This window comes from Lissotriton vulgaris, chromosome 11 (assembly GCF_964263255.1).
Source record: "Lissotriton vulgaris chromosome 11, aLisVul1.2, whole genome shotgun sequence".
NCBI lineage: Eukaryota > Metazoa > Chordata > Amphibia > Caudata > Salamandridae > Lissotriton > Lissotriton vulgaris.
In genome coordinates, this window is record NC_141699.1 from 973,524,550 (window position 1) to 973,539,572 (window position 15,023).

At 37.6% G+C, this 15,023-nt stretch overlaps 1 long non-coding RNA gene across 1 annotated transcript; it reads right to left on the reverse strand.

Annotated features, from left to right (window-relative positions):
• Positions 1-4,936: 4,936 nt before the first annotated feature.
• LOC147683797 (uncharacterized) lies at positions 4,937-10,386 on the reverse strand. The gene is made up of 2 exons (XR_015301060.1): positions 10,282-10,386; positions 4,937-5,186 (listed from the first exon to the last, which is right to left on the reverse strand). It is a non-coding gene; the product is annotated as an uncharacterized LOC147683797 (long non-coding RNA).
• Between the last annotated feature and the right edge of the window lie 4,637 nt (positions 10,387-15,023).

Sequence of the window (15,023 nt, forward strand, 5' to 3'; positions counted from 1 at the left end):
CTATTTCTGTAATTCACAAAATCAACAACATAACCCATTGCTCCATTTACCAGACCGCTTTCAACATTTAAATTCCTTCTCAAAATGATACGACAATTTAAACACACATTCAGAGTCTTTTCAAAACCAGCTGTTTTTGAAATACTTTTCTCCAATGAATGCAATTTAATTTTCAAATTTTCTGACAAAACAATTGTTGCACCCATATGCTCTATTTTATCTATTGCTTCTAGTTTCACAATCTCTTCATTTTCTAAGTCTAACATTTTTTGGTTGAAGATGGAACATTCTTGCAGAGTTGGCATCAAACATATCCCAGATTTCTTCTCAGTCATTTTTTTAAAAATATTCTCTGGAAGAATGTTTTCATTTGGATACAAATTTGAAATTAATCGACTATGCAAAGCTTTTTTCCCTTTCTCAGTCATTTTTCCAATTCTTACATCTTGTAGAATATTTTTATAATCTTCATCCTTGGCCTGTCGCATATTTTGAAGCAGTTCAGCATATTTAAAATTTAGCCATATATTAACATTTCCAATGCTTCCAAGGGACTTCCTGGTATCTTCATGCGTGAGCATTTTAAACACTGGTTGTCCTTTTACTGGAGTCAACTGCAATAGATCTCCAAAAACAATAATGTGTTTTCCTCCAAATAACACATCATAGTCTGTTTTAAGAATTTCTTGCATTCTCAAATGCACAAAAGCAAGCATTAGATTTGAGACCATGCTTACTTCATCTATGATAAGAAGTTTCATTTTCTTCAAGACTCTTGAAACTTCAGAACACGCATCTCCAGATAGCTTGTTGTAATGCAATTTATTATCATGTTCAACTGGCAGCATCAATAAACGATGTAGAGTAATCCCTTTAATGTTATGTGCTGCCAGACCAGTTGGAGCAGTTACAACACAAGACAGTGGTGAATCAGTCCTTTTCTGCAGATAACTTGCAACGGCTTTAATTAGAAAACTTTTTCCTGTCCCCGCTTCTCCACTTACATACAGTCGGACAGGGTCAAATAATATACATGAGCACTCTTTTTTCTCATGTCTGAATCCATGTTCAATCTGCTCTGTGACTTCATCATATATCTTTTTCTGCTCAATGTTTAGTTGCGTTACCAAATCTTCTAAGTTAACTCCATCCTCTTGAGCTTGTTCCATAGCTCTTTCCACCTCATCCATGGCAGTGGCAGCTTCATTTTGGATAATTGGTCCTCCTAGTGGATCCTGGCTCAATGAAGTAGAACTCTGACTATCTTGAGAACTGTTTCTAGCTATCTCTTCAGCAATTGTGGTTTCTTGCTCCATTTCTTCATTCAACATTTGCAGATAATTTAGAAAAATAGGACATTCTATGGTATCCTTAGTTGCATTAAAAGAGTCTTCATAACAGAGAAAATCTCCAAGTAGTTCCTCTTCTGTACGCCATGGCTTAAAGAGTTGCAAAAGAGCTAAGTAGTAAAATTCTCTTTTGTCTGGAACTTCACAACTCAATTTTCGATGATTAATCAAATGGCCTTTTTTCTGCTTCACTAGACATCCTTCATAGCCAATGAGTGCATATTTTCCATTATTGATATCTTCTGTGATGTTCCTCTTATAACTGTAGTTTTGAAGAACTTCATACAAACATGTGTTCTCAAGGTGAGTACTTCTATTTGGATAGTATGTATCCAACATATTTGTCTTCAAAATATCTGTACTGTTTGGTTCTTTTTCCGCCAAATATTCAATTTCTTGTACAGATTTCAAAACTCGGTTTCGTGTGGCAGCAAGACCAAGACTCACCCAAATGATTGTTCTTGATTTGGCATAGAGACTTGCTGATGATAACCGATCAGAACATTCATATGCTCCAATTTCTCGATGCGACAACATCTTCAGACTGAAACTGTATAATTTCTTGCTTAGACTCTTTTCATGTGAAATGTCCTCCCACATTTCCTTCAGTTCTGTCTTTTCTTTTTTGGTGATGTAAGATGTCACATATCGAGCCACAGCAATAGAGTTGTCAGCAACGAACTGAATATCCATGTTAGCATTCCACATGGACAAAATCACTGGGTTGTAATCGTTTATGTACTTAGATTCTTCATTTCTTTTCAAATTATATGTGTTTTTGGGAGATTTTCTCGTCACAGTATGTCGTAGAGATGACATCAAATTATTTACTCTTCCCTTAGAAATCACTGGTCGAGGAAATGCAAAACGACATTTCGTGTAGTACTTTTCCTTGTTTTTAAATTTTCGACGACAGTACTTTCCACAACGATGAGATTGAAAACGTAAAACTTGTTGCCTTAAATTGTTTTCTTCAGTAGATTTTGGAACAGCACATGTTGAATACTCTTCAATGAAACTCATCACTGTTTCATCTGAATCTGTTCCAAATTTGGGTGCATCTTTAATCCACAACAACATATGTATATGAGGAGCACCTCTCGCTTGATATTCCTTCCTCCAAAAGAAATCCAAAACCTCTCCAAGGGGAGGATTTTTTTTGTTGGTAATAAAAGACATCATAGCTTCAAATCTATGATTAAAATATCTGCAAACATTCACTGGATCTAAAGAACACAGTTCTCCTGGTGTTTTCAATTCTATATTTGGTATGTTTTCATTTGCCTCTCGTAGAAATTGAAGTAAATCGTCCCATGCATACTCAGCACAGCTAAGAGTGAGGAACCATGTAGGAGTTCCTAAGTTTCTTAGCATACATTTCAATTCTCCATGACGACGAAACCAATACTCATTGGTTCCACGTTGACATGCCATGAGATTGATTAGCTGAGATTCCAAAATACTGTCTTGCAGATTAACTTTCTCCATAAAGTCCCTTGCACATACATTTTGCAAATGAGGTCCACTTTTTAATATATGATTAACTGCATAAGAAAGCCCAGACAAATCACTTTCAAACAGTAGATGAAATAAATATGGAATGCATTGACGAAACCTTGGATCTTCTGCATATAATCTTAGAGTCCGGTATTCAGCTGCAGGAATTTGAACTGGTCGATCATCATATCGTCCACCACAACCTGTTGGAAATAATTGTGGAAAACAACGAGCTTCCAAACTTTCTTCCCATACACTAATGGGACTTCCTTTTGCTGCCTTCATTTGAAACAAGTCAATTGCATTTCCCATTACTTCTTTGGAATGCAAAGGATGAACAGTATAATGTTCATATATTTCTTCAGTTCTAGACACATCAACTTTTTCAATTTGACCAACTGAAGAATCACTATCTTCTTCTATAGCTGTTTCCTCTGCTCCAACACTTACATCTTTGTAGTACTCATTGTTTTTGACCAAATACAACGTTGCCTTCTTGACTTTTTTAACATCCACTAAATCTTGCCAAATTTTCTTACTCTTTGTTGGAACCCCATTAACTAGAATAACTAAAGGATCTTCTTCTACTCTTTCTACACCAATTGTATTAATATTTTTCTTTACATCTAGAGGCAAATAAACAACTCTTCCCTTTAATCCTCTCAGTAAATCTGATGGAGGCAATTTCCCTGTCTTAGGCTCCATGCGTACAATAGCCTGAAAAGGATGGACACATTGAATCAAAATAGATTCATAAGTATTTAGATCCATCAATTCAGAAGGAATATCTATCAACTGAAGATTATTATAAACTGCTCTTGCAGGCATTCTATTTTCATTTAATTTTTTCAAACAATAAGTGCAAATACGCTGATCCAAACTCAAATCAAAAGAATTCTCCACCAACAAATAACTTACAAAATCCTCCCATTCACTATTATTTTCCAATTCACTTTTTGCATATAAATCAACTAACCTAGTCTGAATTTTATAATGAGTCCGTCGACAACACACACAAGTTACATTAGGCCTCTCACTTGATTTCACCTTAAACTTGATAATTTCCTCATCAAACTTTTCAATACTTGAAATTTGTCCATTATCTTCTGCATTGCCATCCATTACTATATCTATTTCTACACTGTCCTCTTTGTTCCCAAAATAACAAAACTCAATTTCTTCACAAATAGTCTTCACATCCACTTCAGATCCATGCAAAAGAGCACTATTTAACTGTTTAAGCTTAAGTGCAGGACTTTTTGCATAATACAACTTCCTCACTAATTTCCTTACGTTATTATGATGCACTGCTAACATCCTAAAATGATGAAAAACACTCCGACAAACTTTTCTAGAAAGACATGCTAGTGAATGCCCTTGCAAACCTGTGCTTTCTCTCACTCTGCAAGGATCTAACTCTTGCAGGATCTTCATTTTTTGTTTGAGACTTTTTTTACTATATGTACGTAAGAAATTTCGAAGCAAATCAATTGATTCCTGTCGCACACTACAAATACTACTGCATTTCCATGTGTACACTGGACCCTTAGTACGTCTCCCTAAAACTTCATCAGCTAACACCTCTTCTGCATCTCTAGGTACAAGTTTCTCTTTTTCCATCACACAACTATCTTTCACCTCATAGGCACGACCACTGGTGTCAACCGCATGCACCAAATCATTTTCCTGAAAGTAACTCTCCTCATTAAAAAAAGGCTCAGAACTTGAACTATGCATCCATTCACCAGAAAATACTTCACAAAAATTACTCCGATTAATAATTCTTTTCCATCTACTGTTCGATTTGAAAACATCCATTGCCTTATTAAGTATCCTAATTCTATTGATTATTAAAATAAATAATTTTTTCTTAACTTCAAAAGCCTGATCAACAATCTTTTCTACACTTTTCTTTTTCTTGTAAAAAGCAGCTTTTAGTTTACTTTTCTTTTCATTTTTTAGCAAATTTAAAACTACCCTATTGCGAAACATTCGCCTACGAATGTCCCTAAAAACATTTACCCTTCTATTGCTAACCATTCTCTTCTCTCCTGGTCCAATGGAAACATTTTTTGTGGGCTTCTCTTTCCTTTTTAGATTTGTTGACTTTTTCTGTATATTCACATTAGCAATTTCATTTTTTTTCCTACGACATATGTTACGAAGAAAAGACTTAATTGGCTTACCAGAAGCTTTTCTGGTGTTTTTTGAAGTAGTTGTTGAAGAGGATTCCATAAACTCTGTTGTTGATGTTCTCCTTTTCCGTATGGTATTTTTGATTTTTCTTTGCCTTGAAGGCATTTTTGCTTGCTTTTCAGAAGTTGATTTGAATCTGTTGTTCTGTTAAAAAAACACATGAAAGACCACTATTAGCAAACAACAAAGTAATGTTAAAAAGCAAACAATATAAACAATAAATTGCAACATATTTAAGTTTATACAATAGCAACTCATGGCTTTATTTTTAAAGGCCTTGCGCCACCAGTGCGTCACTTATTACCCATGTTTAAAGTCAAGCATCAGCTGCACATGGCATTCATAAATAAGGGCCAAATGCAAATACCAATCAATTGCACCCAAAAATCGATTTTTCAATAACATGTAAGAAACACTGCGCAAAACCTAAGTACAACCACTCAATATCATCAAACAAAGTCAGGGTCTGATTTATAAAGGCCTTGCGCCACCAGTGCGTCACTTATTATCCATGTTGAAAGTCATGCATCGGCTGCACATGGCAATCATAAATAAGGGCCAAATACATATACCAATCAATTGCACCCAAAAATCGATTTTTGAATAGCATGTAAGAAACACTGCGCAAAACCTAAGTACAACCACTCAATATCATCAAACAAAGTCAGGCCTTATTTATGAAAGCCTTGCGCCACCAGTGCGTCACTTATTACCCATGTTTAAAGTCATGCATCAGTTGCACATGGCAATCATAAATTAGGGCAAAATACATATACTAATCAATTGCACCCAAAAATCAATTTTACAATAACATGTAAGAAACACGGCGCAGAACCTAAGTACAACCAATCAATATCATCAAACAAAGTCAGGGCCTTATTTATGAAAGCCTTGCGCCACCAGTGCGTCACGTATTACCCATGTTGAAAGTCATGCATCGGCTGCACATGGCAATCATAAATAAGGGCCAAATACATATACCAATCAATTGCACCCAAAAATCGATTTTTGAATAACATGTAAGGAACACTGCACAGAACCTAAGTACAACCACTCAATATCATCAAACAAAGTCAGGGCCTTATTTATGAAAGCCTTGCGCCACCATTGCGTCACGTATTACCCATGTTTAAAGTCATGCATCGGCTGCACATGGCAATCATAAATAAGGGCCAAATACATATACCAATCAATTGCACCCAAAAATCGATTTTTGAATAGCATGTAAGAAACACTGCGCAAAACCTAAGTACAACCACTCAATATCATCAAACAAAGTCAGGGCCTTATTTATGAAAGCCTTGCGCCACCAGTGCGTCACGTATTACCCATGTTGAAAGTCATGCATCGGCTGCACATGGCAATCATAAATAAGGGCCAAATACATATACCAATCAATTGCACCCAAAAATCAATTTTTGAATAACATGTAAGAAACACTGCGCAGAACCTATGTACAACCAATCAATATCATCAAACAAAGTCAGGGCCTTATTTATGAAAGCCTTGCGCCACCAGTGCGTCACTTATTACCCATGTTTAAAGTCATGCATCAGCTGCACATGGCAATCATAAATAAGGGCCAAATACATATACCAATCAATTGCACCCAAAAATCGATTTTTGAATAACATGTAAGAAACACTGTGCAGAACCTATGTACAACCAATCAATATCATCAAACAAAGTCAGAGCCTTATTTATGAAAGCCTTGCGCCACCAGTGTGTCACTTATTACCCATGTTTAAAGTCATGCATCGGCTGCACATGGCAATCATAAATAAGTGCCAAATACATATACCAATCAATTGCACCCAAAAATCGATTTTTCAATAACATGTAAGAAGCACTGTGCAGAACCTATGTACAACCAATCAATATCATCAAACAAAGTCAGAGCCTTATTTATGAAAGCCTTGCGCCACCAGTGCGTCACTTATTACCCATGTTTAAAGTCATGCATCAGCTGCACATGGCAATCATAAATAAGGGCCAAATACATATACCAATCAATTGCACCCAAAAATCGATTTTTGAATAACATGTAAGGAACACTGCACAGAACCTAAGTACAACCACTCAATATCATCAAACAAAGTCAGGCCTTATTTATGAAAGCCTTGCGCCACCAGTGCGTCACTTATTACCCATGTTTAAAGTCATGCATCAGTTGCACATGGCAATCATAAATTAGGGCAAAATACATATACTAATCAATTGCACCCAAAAATCGATTTTTCAATAACATGTAAGAAACACGGCGCAGAACCTAAGTACAACCAATCAATATCATCAAACAAAGTCAGGGCCTTATTTATGAAAGCCTTGCGCCACCAGTGCGTCACTTATTACCCATGTTTAAAGTCATGCATCAGCTGCACATGGCATTCATAAATAAGGGCCAAATACATATACCAATCAATTGCACCCAAAAATCGATTTTTGTTTAACATGTAAGAAGCACTGTGCAGAACCTATGTACAACCAATCAATATCATCAAACAAAGTCAGAGCCTTATTTATGAAAGCCTTGCACCACCAGTGCGTCACTTATTACCCATGTTTAAAGTCATGCATCAGCTGCACATGGCAATCATAAATAAGTGCCAAATACATATACCAATCAATTGCACCCAAAAATCGATTTTTGAATAACATGTAAGGAACACTGCACAGAACCTAAGTACAACCACTCAATATCATCAAACAAAGTCAGGCCTTATTTATGAAAGCCTTGCGCCACCAGTGCGTCACTTATTACCCATGTTTAAAGTCATGCATCAGTTGCACATGGCAATCATAAATTAGGGCAAAATACATATACTAATCAATTGCACCCAAAAATCAATTTTACAATAACATGTAAGAAACACGGCGCAGAACCTAAGTACAACCAATCAATATCATCAAACAAAGTCAGGGCCTTATTTATGAAAGCCTTGCGCCACCAGTGCGTCACGTATTACCCATGTTGAAAGTCATGCATCGGCTGCACATGGCAATCATAAATAAGGGCCAAATACATATACCAATCAATTGCACCCAAAAATCGATTTTTGAATAACATGTAAGGAACACTGCACAGAACCTAAGTACAACCACTCAATATCATCAAACAAAGTCAGGGCCTTATTTATGAAAGCCTTGCGCCACCAGTGCGTCACTTATTACCCATGTTTAAAGTCATGCATCAGCTGCACATGGCATTCATAAATAAGGGCCAAATACATATACCAATCAATTGCACCCAAAAATCGATTTTTCAATAACATGTAAGAAGCACTGTGCAGAACCTATGTACAACCAATCAATATCATCAAACAAAGTCAGAGCCTTATTTATGAAAGCCTTGCGCCACCAGTGCGTCACTTATTACCCATGTTTAAAGTCATGCATCAGCTGCACATGGCAATCATAAATAAGGGCCAAATACATATACCAATCAATTGCACCCAAAAATCGATTTTTGAATAACATGTAAGGAACACTGCACAGAACCTAAGTACAACCACTCAATATCATCAAACAAAGTCAGGCCTTATTTATGAAAGCCTTGCGCCACCAGTGCGTCACTTATTACCCATGTTTAAAGTCATGCATCAGTTGCACATGGCAATCATAAATTAGGGCAAAATACATATACTAATCAATTGCACCCAAAAATCGATTTTTCAATAACATGTAAGAAACACGGCGCAGAACCTAAGTACAACCAATCAATATCATCAAACAAAGTCAGGGCCTTATTTATGAAAGCCTTGCGCCACCAGTGCGTCACGTATTACCCATGTTGAAAGTCATGCATCGGCTGCACATGGCAATCATAAATAAGGGCCAAATACATATACCAATCAATTGCACCCAAAAATCGATTTTTCAATAACATGTAAGAAGCACTGTGCAGAACCTATGTACAACCAATCAATATCATCAAACAAAGTCAGAGCCTTATTTATGAAAGCCTTGCGCCACCAGTGCGTCACTTATTACCCATGTTTAAAGTCATGCATCAGCTGCACATGGCAATCATAAATAAGGGCCAAATACATATACCAATCAATTGCACCCAAAAATCGATTTTTGAATAACATGTAAGGAACACTGCACAGAACCTAAGTACAACCACTCAATATCATCAAACAAAGTCAGGCCTTATTTATGAAAGCCTTGCGCCACCAGTGCGTCACTTATTACCCATGTTTAAAGTCATGCATCAGTTGCACATGGCAATCATAAATTAGGGCAAAATACATATACTAATCAATTGCACCCAAAAATCGATTTTTCAATAACATGTAAGAAACACGGCGCAGAACCTAAGTACAACCAATCAATATCATCAAACAAAGTCAGGGCCTTATTTATGAAAGCCTTGCGCCACCAGTGCGTCACTTATTACCCATGTTTAAAGTCATGCATCAGCTGCACATGGCATTCATAAATAAGGGCCAAATACATATACCAATCAATTGCACCCAAAAATCGATTTTTGTTTAACATGTAAGAAGCACTGTGCAGAACCTATGTACAACCAATCAATATCATCAAACAAAGTCAGAGCCTTATTTATGAAAGCCTTGCACCACCAGTGCGTCACTTATTACCCATGTTTAAAGTCATGCATCAGCTGCACATGGCAATCATAAATAAGGGCCAAATACATATACCAATCAATTGCACCCAAAAATCGATTTTTGAATAACATGTAAGGAACACTGCACAGAACCTAAGTACAACCACTCAATATCATCAAACAAAGTCAGGCCTTATTTATGAAAGCCTTGCGCCACCAGTGCGTCACTTATTACCCATGTTTAAAGTCATGCATCAGCTGCACATGGCATTCATAAATAAGGGCCAAATACATATACCAATCAATTGCACCCAAAAATCGATTTTTCAATAACATGTAAAAAACACTGCACAGAACCTAACTACAACCACTCAATATCATCAAACAAAGTCAGGGCCTCATTTATAAAAGCCTGGCGCCACCAGTGCGTCACGTATTACCCATGTTTAAAGTCATGCATCAACTGCACATGGCAATCATAAAAAAGGCCAAATAAAAATACCATTCATTTGCACCCAAAATCGATTTTTAAATAACATGTAAAAAACACTGCGCAGGACTTATATACTAACATACAATTTCACTTCTAAAACATAACTATCTGCTTCCAAATATTCTCCATAGAGAAAATAAATCTCTATCTAAATTAAATGAATCATTACTTACCTTTAGAAATGCTTTTGGAGATTGAAAACAGTGTCAGACACACACACCAATTTTTCTTTAGCAGAGGAAAAGGTGTGCTCTCAATACACTGAAACCAAGACTGGCATAGAAAATCTCTATCTTTGTACACATATGCCTTAATTCAACCAATGAAAACTCTTCCCTCACTATTTTCAAACCAACACCCATCCCCCTCTCAAACCTTTCTATCTGTTACCATAGCAACTCCCTCCTAACTGAACTCTAAGGTTCAAAAGTTTCTCTTACAATGTTGCAAATTAACTCAGCAAGGATGTTTGACCTGTCAATACAGCAGCCTATACAGGGTATTTTTGCTTTTGGTGACTTTTTTTAAACCATTCAAATTGCTTCTTTCACACAACATAACCATACACCCTAACTTTCAGTTTTCAACTATCTGAATCCACCAATCATTGCTAGTGATTCAAGAGCACAGAAACTCCACAATTATTTTTTTGTGAACTCCTACTGTTCCAACTGCCATTTCATTCCCACACTTCATCTGACTGGACCAGAACCTTCTCACATCATGTACTCTGTTTGGGTTATTGGACATAGCTACATCCACTGGGCTCAAAGGTATGCAGCTAGCAGAAATTTTCATAACCTTGATTTATCAAATGTGGAAATCAAGTGGATTGGCCACAGAGGATTAAAATGTCACCAATTGATACCATTGGTGAAAACCTTTTTGCATCTGCCAGAACCTGACCTTATAATTGTGCACTGTGGTGGAAACGATCTAGGCACATTAACTGGGGTAGGTCTGGAAATGCTATTAAAGGACACCTTTCATCAATTGATGATACTTTTTCCCCACACTGCCTTGGTATATTCCAATATATGCCAAAGACAGAAATGGAACTGGTCCAACCAATTTGGTCCACAATTTGAGAAAGCACGGAAACATGTAAATAAATCTGTTTCTGCTTACATGAGAGACTATGGAATGGGTTCATTATACAATAATAACTTGCGTTACAACATGCAAGACATCTACAGAGGAGATGGAGTGCACTTCTCAGATGAGGGGAATAGAATATTCCTCCTGAATTTAAGAATGTGTATTGGAACCTACTTGTAGGTACCTAAATCAACCACAGAACCCAAAAGCTCTTTTCAGAGCTACCCTAACTCTGATCATTCAAAGCGTTTATTTTTTTCTAACTTTTTTCACTATTTTTCACCAAAGTACGCGTACGAGTACGCTTAAAGGTGCGCGTACCGGGCGCTTCCCCCGCAAAAAATATCACATATTTTTTTTTTGTTTTCACCTTTATGAGCCTCCTAAGACCCCCTCAGAAAACGTAGAGGGTCAAGAAGTCTCTACTGTGCCCCCTTCTAGCCATACCGAACATTGATTGCCCTCCATCTTGTGACTCGATTGTCCCGAAACACAAAATGGAGGGCTCCCGTTACGCTGCCGGTGCGCGTACTGGAGCGCGCACTAGTAAGCGCAAAATAAAAAAAGGTGGGAAAGTAATTTACGGAAAACCCAATGGAGACACTTTCATCAAATATAGAATACGCCCTACTACATAGCAGTCCCTACCATTTGCACAAATTTGGTGAAATTCCATTGAGACATTTAGGCTACAGGCCTGTCTAAATATCCTGAGGTAAATTACATGACAAAAACACACTTGTAATGTTAGAATTTACAACCAATTAAAAAGTATCTCTCATTTTCTACGATTTTTTCCTGTCGTTTGATTGGTTAAGTACAACAATATATATAAAAGAAGAGAGGGAAACACAGCAATTTTGACTACTGCTTCCTGAAGTACACTTGAAAACAAATTTCACTGTCAACTTCAACTAATTTCTCTAAGGTAACTTCTAATTATGGAAGTATATTGTACACGTTAAGTTTATTTCTTAAAAAATATTCTGTTAGTGATATGCTATCCCTCTTTAATAGTTAGAGATAGACATAGACTTCTCTGTAATAGTTATGGATTGAGTTAGGCTTCTCTGGTATACTAGCTCTACTAATATAGTTAATTTATATGCAATTTTCAGAAAGAAAATGGAAGGAGAAAATAAGGCAAATGATACTTCTATCAAAGTAAAGGTGGAAAAACCAGAAGATGAAAAAAAAGAAGTTGATTTCATGGATGACTCTTTGGATGAACAGTTTATAGAATGTTTGGAAGAAATTGAATCATGTACATATAATTATGAGGAAATTCCGGACAATATTATGTTAGAAATTTTATTAAATTATGAAAAAGAATCAGAGGAATAAATTTATCTTTAATAATTTCAATTGTTTCAGACAATATTCTTTTTTATATGTAATTCATGAAGTATTACCAAAAATGTTTAAAATATAAAGTGAGACTTATAGTATACTGTTCAACTATTTTTCTGTTACATAGTAAGTTTACTCATAGTTACTACCTTTCTCCCACTATATTATAATTTTTGAAGTGATTATTTTTCCATAGTACCCTCCCCGATACGCTCCCCCGTGCGCGCACCAAGCGCTTCCCCCGCGAAAATCGAAAAAAAAAAAAAATTTTTTGAGGCCCCGCGGGGCCCTTTAATGGCCCCCATATCAAACCTAGGGGGTCAGGGGGGGTCTACCCTGCCCCCTTATGGTCAATTCCACCCTTTGTTTTTGCCACCTCTTATGACTAGATTTTACCGATAGACAAGATGGCGGCCGCTCCGGACTGTTTAGAATGTTTACAGACAACTGAGAGCCAATCAGCTTTCTGCGCGCAAGTCGCGTGGCGCGCCGGGAGCGCTCACGGGTGCGCGCACCCGAGAGCGCATATAGATATATATATTTTTTTGAACGTTAATTTCTCAAAATCCACTGAAGCACATATCTTGAGACATAGCAAAGGCACATCGGGCTACCAGTCCCTACAATTTTGCCAAGTTTGGTGGAAATCCATTCAGCCGTTCGGGCTAAAAGTGAAATCGACCGCCCTATGGAAATTAACATGGGGAAAACGCGTTTTGGGACCCCCCTTTTATCTCGGCCCCCGCTTGACGAATCCCCCCCAAACTTTCAGGGAAGGACCGGACCGCCATGAGACCATTTTCCTGAAAATTTCAGGCAGATTCGACAACCGGCGCCAAAGTTATTCAAAATAGAATGTTGAGATTTAACATTGAAAATTATCCTAACTATAACTACCTACTGGCGACCGCCAGTAGGTAATATATATATATATATATATATATATATATATATATATATATATATATATATATATATATATATATATATATATATATATCTATGCTTCTATTATAAAGAGAGAACACAAACCTTTGAGCCAGGTAAACTCGGGAACCACAGCGCCAATTCACACACCCGATACATCGTTGAAAATGTCAGGGTGTGCAGATGGACATAGGCTATATAAAATAAAAATTAAATGTAAATTTAAAAATGTAACTTAAAAAAAAAAGTAGTCCCCTGGAAGTAGCGCCGGCCGCGACGTAGCGCTGGCTGCGACGTAGCGCTGGCCGTGATGTGCGTGATGACGAGGAGGAGCGGCGGACATGAGCGCGGGGAGGAGTGGCGGACAGGCGGGGAGGAGCGGCAGACAGGCGGGGAGGAGCAGTGACGAGCGGCGGTGAAGTCAGGAGCGCGGGGAGGAGCGGCAGCTCAGGTAAGGCAAAGGGACATGTAAAATGTCAGGGCGGGAGGGGGCCGGGGCGGGAGGTGGCTCCGGGACACGGACAATGTTGGTGCGGGCGGGGTCCGGGGCGTGCGGGGGCCTAGGCGGACGGTTGGCCCTGAAGCCTCATTGCCCCCGGACAACGTCGGGACGGACTGCTAGTATATATATATATTCAAATAGCCAAGACTCCTATTCAAGACCAGGACCCAATGGAGGTGGTTCACGCACCAGGGGAGTACCCAGTAATTCCAAGTATCAAAGTTTGTTCGCTCTGTAAAATAAGTGCACTCCCAGGACACAATCCACGTTAAGTTCAGGAAGTTTATTCCACTCTAACGCAACACTTTGCGGCAATAACGCCTTGCTACACATATAGAAACTCACAAACAGTTTGTGTAATATACCAGGTAGACGTGCCACAAATACAAATAAACATCAACATAGGAATTCAATAGCAGTGGAAATGCCAAAATCATGGTGGCCATATTTGAATTTGCAAATTAATAGTCTAATACCTCCATTTTTTCATACTACCAGCTTTCTCACTGCGTAATTGACCTGATACTATTCATATGCCGTTATGCCTCAGTAGTGCAAGGCAGCATCAAAAATACATATCTACTTTCAGAATATTGTTAAACATAACATGCCTAATATTGGCGGCCATACTTGAACGGTGCATTGCATTATAAGGTCCTTATAACGTAGTGAAAATAAATGCAGCCTGTCTGATGGTATCACACTAAATATTCGTAATGTACCAAAGTGTGGCCTTTCCTGGCAATAAAAAACACCTGTGTAAAGAAAGTGATGCTTTGTGTTAAAAAATATAAACATAGTGCCAATACTCTAGTGGTCCCCGATGTTTATCTAAAAAGCCATATACTGAGGGGAAATTCCATCAGCCTGAGTACATTATCCTGGGCCTGGAAAAAACACAACTTTATAACACGGCAAATGCCAGATTCAAATTAAACCCTGTTGTCATAGTTGGGTATCTTAGGAAATGTATATCAAACTCATTGAGTTATACACATATTTTGGCATGTGCCCAAAAGTTCTCAAGGAACAAAATCA